Below are 7,069 nucleotides of genomic sequence, written 5' to 3'. Positions count from 1 at the left end.
GATTTCAGCGTCATTAGTCACCTCTGTGCGGTGAATTAAAGTCCTCTCGTGTGTGTGAATGACTATCTCTAGAAGCATCCATGCCCCCAGTGGTATCTCTTGCTCACATCCCTCCCTCTGTACCCCAGGGACTTCCCCCAGTAGATCCACCCCCACCTTCTGGCTGCCCGTCACTGGGCCTCTGCCTATTGAGGAAATGTTGACTCACTGGGACAGTGCCCCAGCCAAAGACAATGAGGAAGGGAAATTAGCCAAGAACATCTCAGATATTGAGGCAAAGACAAAGACAAAGGACACTGCTTCTTGGACTCCCCCGACTCTGCCTCCACACCTCTGTGCCACCCTGGGACACTGGTCAGAGCAGCATCTTTGCGGCTGACAAACACCACCCATTGGCTTGATTTTTCAGAGAACCCTTGCCCTGGTCCTGCCAACCCGACTGGGTGGCCTCGCCTTCCTGGTTTCTTTGTCTGTAAAAGGAGGGTTGGGGTTTTGCCTTCTCGGTGAGGTTCCTTCAAGCTCTAACTTGACTGGAAAGCATGCCTTAGCTTCTCTGGCAATCAGATGCCTAACCTTGCAACTATCAGTAGTCACGCTTCTCCCTCTGTTCGCACGAGAGAACGTGGAAAGAACTGATGATATGTTACAGATGTAAAGCAAAGTCCCCGGGAGGCACCACGACTATAGCCTAGGGAAACTGAGGGATGGAAAACATGTGTTTCTTGGGGTCACCTGGCCTGGTCAGGGAGAGCAAAGGAAGCCCGGGGCCCCTGAAATAGCCGTGGCTGGGATACTCCCCCCACCACGCTGCCTTCCTCCTCCCGAGTCCACACCTGGAGATCCCTCCCACATGGAACGCACACCTTACCGGCAGCCTGCTCTTCCTCCTCAAGTCGGCGGGAGTGTAGATGTTTAGGTAAAGGCAGTCTTCAGAGAACTTGAGAGGAATGTTCTCCTTTCTGATGGAAAAGAGTTCTGAGAGAACCTGGGCTGACATGGCATCTTGGGAGCACCTGGGGGAGGTGGGGGGAGGGGGAGAGAGATATACTCAGGTTCAGCTGGAGCTGCACTCAGAGCCATGGCCTGGGAGCTCTGTGCCTGTGCAAAGCTGCTCTTAGCAGAGAGAAGATGTTGAGTGGGTAGGAAGCCATGAGCGGGGGCCCTGGGGTTCACTAAAGCCTCCCAGCATCATGTATAGCGAGAAGGCCTGGCTCCTCTCCTCGTCCTGGCAATTTTGGATGCACCAGGTCAAGGACAGGAGGCTGCCTAGCTACTGCCCGCCTGGGCAATGGTCGTCCTGACACCCTGAACGCAGACCGGCTCTGGGCTGGGCTCCCATGGAGGGTGCAGTATGGCCATGCTCCTCCACCAAGTAACCCAGGTGGTCGAGTCCACAGGAGACTCCCATTTTTTTCCAAAGCACTTAGTATCCTATCTATACTAATAAAAGGGTATTATGCTAATTAGACCAGATAGAACAGACATCTTCTGGATGTCCTTCCAGACAAAGCTGCAGTGGCTGTGAGGGCTGAGGAGGGCCAGAGGCCAGCAGTGATTGAGGGACACCCCCCCTCAGAGCACAAAGTTTCGGGCACCAGACCTCTAGTTCTAACATATTACATAATGTATGTATTAATTTGCATATTGTTTATCATTTATCTCTCCCAGCTGGAACACAAGCTCCATGAAGGTAGGAATATCTGTTCCCTTCACTAATGGGGCCCAGGAGCCTAGAACATGCATGGCAAACAGAAGGTGCTCAATAAACACTTGTTGGATAAAAGGCTCTAGCATGCTGTGGGAGTTCTGGAATTTGTTGTTGTTGTTTATTAATATATTTTAATTGATTTCAGAAAGGAGGGAAGAGGGAGATAGAGATAGAAACATCAAGGATGAGAGAGAATCATGGATTGGGAGCCTCCTGCACACCCCATACTGGGTATCCAGCCGGCAATTCAGGCATGTGCCCTGACCCGGAATCAAACCGTGACTTCCTGGTTCATAGCTTGATGCTCCACCACTGAGCCACGCGGGCTGGGCTGGAATGTTTTAAGGATCTACCGTATCTTAAGGATCCAGAACAATGGAGAAGGCACTCAGAGGCGTGCCTTGGCACTTGCCCGCATGCCTTTGAGGCAAACGTTCCACTAAAAGATGCCAACACTTACATAGGAGGGTAGGAGGTGGTGTTCTTCACGAAGGTCCATGGCTCTGCAGGCTGCGGAGGAGCAAACCTCAGGGGTCCAAGCGGCGGCTTGGCAAAGGGGACTCCCAGGAAAACGGCCACGGGCTGTGCAAAGCCTTCTAGGCTGACATACTCCCCCAGGACCTGGCCCTGCATGGTGTCCACCACAGGGGGCGAAGGTGGGTGCCCTGTGGGCGTGGAGAGGAAATGAGGACACGCCCGCGGTGAGAGGTTGGAACTGGACTCCAGGTGGGTCTTGCCCCAGGTGACCCTGAAAGAGTCCCCTCAACTCCTAGGCCTCCATTTCTTCTTACGTCAAAAAGAGAGGAGGTGAACCGGCCTTCCTAACTCATAGGGTCCTAAGGAGCCCATGGGAATTGGAGGAATCACAGCATCAAGTACAACATCAATGCAAGGAGAGCTGCTTGGCCCGGACAGGACATATGGTTTCCATGCTTAGGAGCCTCTGGAAACCATTTTCCATTGAGGTGCTGGTGCTGAGCTGCAGGAGCAAAGGGGGAGCAACAGGCAGCCCCTCTTCTTAGCAGCCTGGACCTTGCAGGGGGAATGAGCCACATACACACTGGACCCTACTGCTGGGAAGGAAGAAGGAAGGGGTGGGTGTCATGAGGGAGGTATCCGTTTGGTGTTACTGGAGCAGAAGAGGGAGCGAGGTCTTCTGATTGGAGGCCTCATGGAGGCGGTGCCCTTGGTGCTAGGACTTGTGAGGAAGACTGAACAAGGGGAGGTGGAATGGGGCGGGGTGGGGTGGGGATGGGGGAGAGACACCACAAGGCAAGACCTGCCCGAAGAAGAGAGAATGACTCATTGGGCCAGAGCGATCTAAGGGGAGTGGAAAATTATCCTGGAATGAGAAGCTTCATGTCTGCCAGGGCCTCGGGTGCCGGGCTAGGGGTCTGGGCTTTACGCAGTGGGTCCATGAGCAGAGCAGCCATGAATATTCTGGAGAACGAGAGAGCGGCACAGTCGGCGTGACGAGGTTATAGTGGCTCTGAGCAGGGACACCGAGCGGGGAGAGTCCGTCCTCACTGGGCTGAATTCACCTCCTGCAGCCTCCGTATCAGCCCTGGTTCTACCTGCCATGGACCATCCTGAACTCGCAGCCAGGATGGGCCCTTCCTCCCATCTCCTCTTGCCCATCCCCGCAGCCCCAGTGCATTCAAACATTCCCCTTCGGAAATGGTTCCTAGCCTCTCAGCCTCCAATGGCTCCCCTGCAGGTCCTGACAAAAGGCCAACATCTCCCTCAAAGTGTGTGGCCAGAACAACAGCAACAAGAACAAAAAGAGTAAATCAAATCCGGACTTAGAAAACTCCCCAGTGACACTGGAGACACTGTTATGCAAAGGCATGTTACACACCGCACCCACCTCTCTGGTCATGAATAGCCAATCCCGTATTAGTGGGCCGTTTAGGATGTTCTCCTTGGTTGTGGTGGCTAATGATTACAATGGGCATCGAGACGGACTTCCTTGGAAGCGTGAGCCTCACGCTATCAGGGAGTGGTGTCTCTGCAGGTGATGGTTTTTCTACGTGTTTTCCAAGTTTTCTGCACTGAGCATAGATTCCATTGTATAATTAGCAGGATTTTTAAGAATAAATACAGTGATGTCTATGAGGAATGTTGCAGAAGGGCCCCTCTCCGTCTCGTGGCGCCGAGGAAGGAGATAACAGAGCAGCTCCACCCGACGTTCTCTTTCTTTCTAGGTGCAGGGGAGGAGTCGAATGATATATTTTGTGAGATAGACTCCACACGAAGTGACGCCTTCTATGTCTGACGAGGCCAGGTGAGTGGGCCGAGTAGACTGAAGGTGATTATGTGTGTGATGTCACTGAGGAGGCCAGTGGGAGAGAGAAGAGAAAACGCTGCAGAGAACGCACAGGGGAAGCTGTGGCTGAGACTGAGTGGCGGGAGGCGGGCACCGTGGTGGGGGCAGGGTGGAGGTGAGAGCATGGAGGCCGCTGGAGAAAGGGTGCCACGCATGTCGAGTGCTTCAAAGAGGGGAAGGAGGGTGACGTCTGAGAAGAAACCAGACTTGATAAGAGCCTGGCCTTTAGGAAGTCAATGATAACCTTCAAGAGACATGAAGCGCCCAGTAGCCCAATTGGCCAGGGTGAAAAAGAGGGTGGTTGGGTTGGGAGACCTACACAGTAATGGTAACAGCGGCAGTTCCCACGTATGTTATAGGTCATGTTTACATGTTGGGCATTTCCTGTGTATCAGATGGGCATCCAGGTCCATTTAATCTCCCCCAGAATGTATCCCACGCATGTCAACCTCGTGACCGGTGGGCTGCGAGTTGGACATTCTTGATGTAGCCCTCAGGACTACTGGTCAGCATCCAGCAGTCTTAGGAACAAGGTACTTGTTCAATTCACTACTGATTCAATTTATTTGATCCTCACCTGAGAACATGTTTGGAGAAAGGAAGGGAGGGAGGGAGTGAGGAAAGAACGGAATCATCAATGTGAGAAACATCAATCGGTTGCCTCCTATACACGCCCTGACCTGGCATTGAACCCACAACCCAGGTATGTGCCCTGAATGGGTATCAAACCTGCAACCTTTCAGTGCACATGACAATACTCAACCAACTGAGGCGCCCCTGTGGGGCTCAATGGACTATTTAGACAGAGTTTTCAATCAAACGGAACACAATATCTTGGCCTCAGTTGTGTTTTAGCTCCAGACCCAGGAGAGCGAAACAATCCCATAGAACAAATCCTCACCATGTCTTTTATTTTCTGTTCTGGTACATTGACTGACATCCCAGGTATGGCTGACTCTGGAGGGACTGCCCCTGCCCCCTTAGAGTGAACCAATTCCTAGAGATAGTCATCAAATTGCCCTTCTAGCATGCCAGAGTCCCCCCTCCCTCAACAACTTATTTCTCAGGCTACCACGCCCCAGCCACTATCTTCCTGCCCTAATCACTCCAGGGCCAGATCCCTGCCAACCTGCCAACCACCACTGAAATTGCCTATTTGCATAGCTTGCCCTGACCTGCAACCACCATCAGGACTCTTGCCACACTTTCTCCCTCCTCCGTCTCCTGACCTACCCGCTGTTTACCTTGTCGCAATCATGGTGGTGGGCCCCCTCTGCCTCTTGGAAACTGGGAGTAACAACCTATTTTCTCAATGAAGTGGCTCCTGATCTGCTGGCCCTCCAGCAGTTTCTATAAAAACAGGACACTTTAAAACAAACCCTTTATTTAAGGATTCTTCTGTGGCACTTCCTCAAACACCAAAGAATCAACCCATTTCATCCTCAGGAGAACCCCCCCCCCCCCAGGGAGGTGTACCATCATCACACATTTTATAGAAGGAGGCGCCCTGACTAAGGACACACAGGCCCTCAGAGTCACCCTCTGAGTCGATGTTAATATGCTGCTAAGCTGCTCTCCACGATTTGTCCACATCTGGACCAATAAACAGGGGAAATAGATGAGCTCCTGCAGGTCCTCGTCCACAGGGGTGAGGTGAGCGGTGGTCCGTCTCCACGGCTCCTCACCCTGGGTGTGCTGCAGACTCAGGGTTGGCACTCCCATCACGCTCTTTGGGAACCACACCCATCACAGGTTTGCCTAGTACGCAGCTCCCCCACCTCACACCAGACACGGATTTCCAAATGTGCCCCCCTACACACGCTATTTGCATTTCAGAAAGACTCACCCCAAGCTGTGCAAGCGGCCAGGGAGCCCAGGACCAGAGGCAAGAACCACATCGTGGGAGGACAGCAGCTCCTGGGCCACTGGTCTCTGTGCAAGCGCCTCTGCCTCCAGGGTTTGTGGGTCCGCCCCTCAGCTTCCTGTCAGCAGCTCCTGCCCCACCGCCGCCCTATCACCTAATCAGGAAGCAACACAGAAGCTCCTGGTCTCCCAAAGGCTTACTTTGGGCACAGCCAGGGCCCCTAGGCCACGACCACCCAGAGTTGACTGTCTTCCCCCTAAAGAGCCTGGACACAGCTCTCATGTTACCTGATTGTCAAACTACTTGTTACATGAGGATTTCTCCCTTGGACCCTTCAACCTGAGCAAGCATTGAGCTTCCCAAGGCAGTGGACAAGGGGAGGCGGTGCTCTGGGGATCCTCCCAACAAGGCTGCAAACTTTGTGAGCAACTCTCAGCCCCACAGCTGCTCAACTGGAGAATTTGGGACAAATCTCTTAGATTCCCATTTGGTGTGTGTGTTGGGGGGTTGGGGGGTGGGTGGCGGGGAGGAGGTGGTGGTCAGTCCCCAAGGTAAATGCTTCTATAAAGATTGCCCTGGCCTGAGCCAGTTTGGCTCAGTGGATGGAGGGTCAGCCTGCAGACTGAAGTGTCCCGGGTTCGATTCTGGTCAAGGGCACGTACCTCCAGTTGCAGGCTCCTCCTAGGTCCAGACCCTGGTTGGGTTCAGAGGCAGGGGGCAACCAATCGGTGTGTTTCTCTCACATCAGTATTTCTCTCTGTCTCTCCCTCTCTCTTCCACTCTCTCTTCCACTCTCTTTAAATATCAATAGAAAAATATCCCTGGGTGTGGATAAAAAAATTAAAAAGAAAAAAAAAGATTGCCCTGGGGTGGGGTTCCTTACTTTATCTGGGGGAAAAACACGGGTCATGAAGCGCACCTGGGTAAAGAGCACCCATATCTCTACCCACGTGGGACAATCTGTGTTGTCCTCTAAGCAGGGGCTATTTCTAATCACCACACCACACACACACACACACACACACACACACACACACACAGGCCTTTGCAATCTGGGAACACTGCCTGGCTGCTAGCCTCTGAAGACTGTAGGGTGCTGTATCAGTAAAGTACAGAGCCCCAGGGTGAATTATTCTTCTGGTCCCACTGTTCAGTCACACCAGGGACACCA

At 52.9% G+C, this 7,069-nt stretch overlaps 1 pseudogene; it reads right to left on the bottom strand.

The window, feature by feature from the left end:
• Positions 1 to 6,036, bottom strand: part of LOC102418115 — a 26,230-nt pseudogene extending 20,194 nt beyond the window's left edge.
• Between the last annotated feature and the right edge of the window lie 1,033 nt (positions 6,037 to 7,069).

Source organism: Myotis lucifugus, unplaced genomic scaffold (genome assembly GCF_000147115.1).
Source record: "Myotis lucifugus unplaced genomic scaffold, Myoluc2.0 scaffold_649, whole genome shotgun sequence".
NCBI lineage: Eukaryota > Metazoa > Chordata > Mammalia > Chiroptera > Vespertilionidae > Myotis > Myotis lucifugus.
The sequence above is the reverse complement of the archived record's forward strand: the minus strand, read 5'-3'. Positions and strand labels throughout refer to the sequence as shown.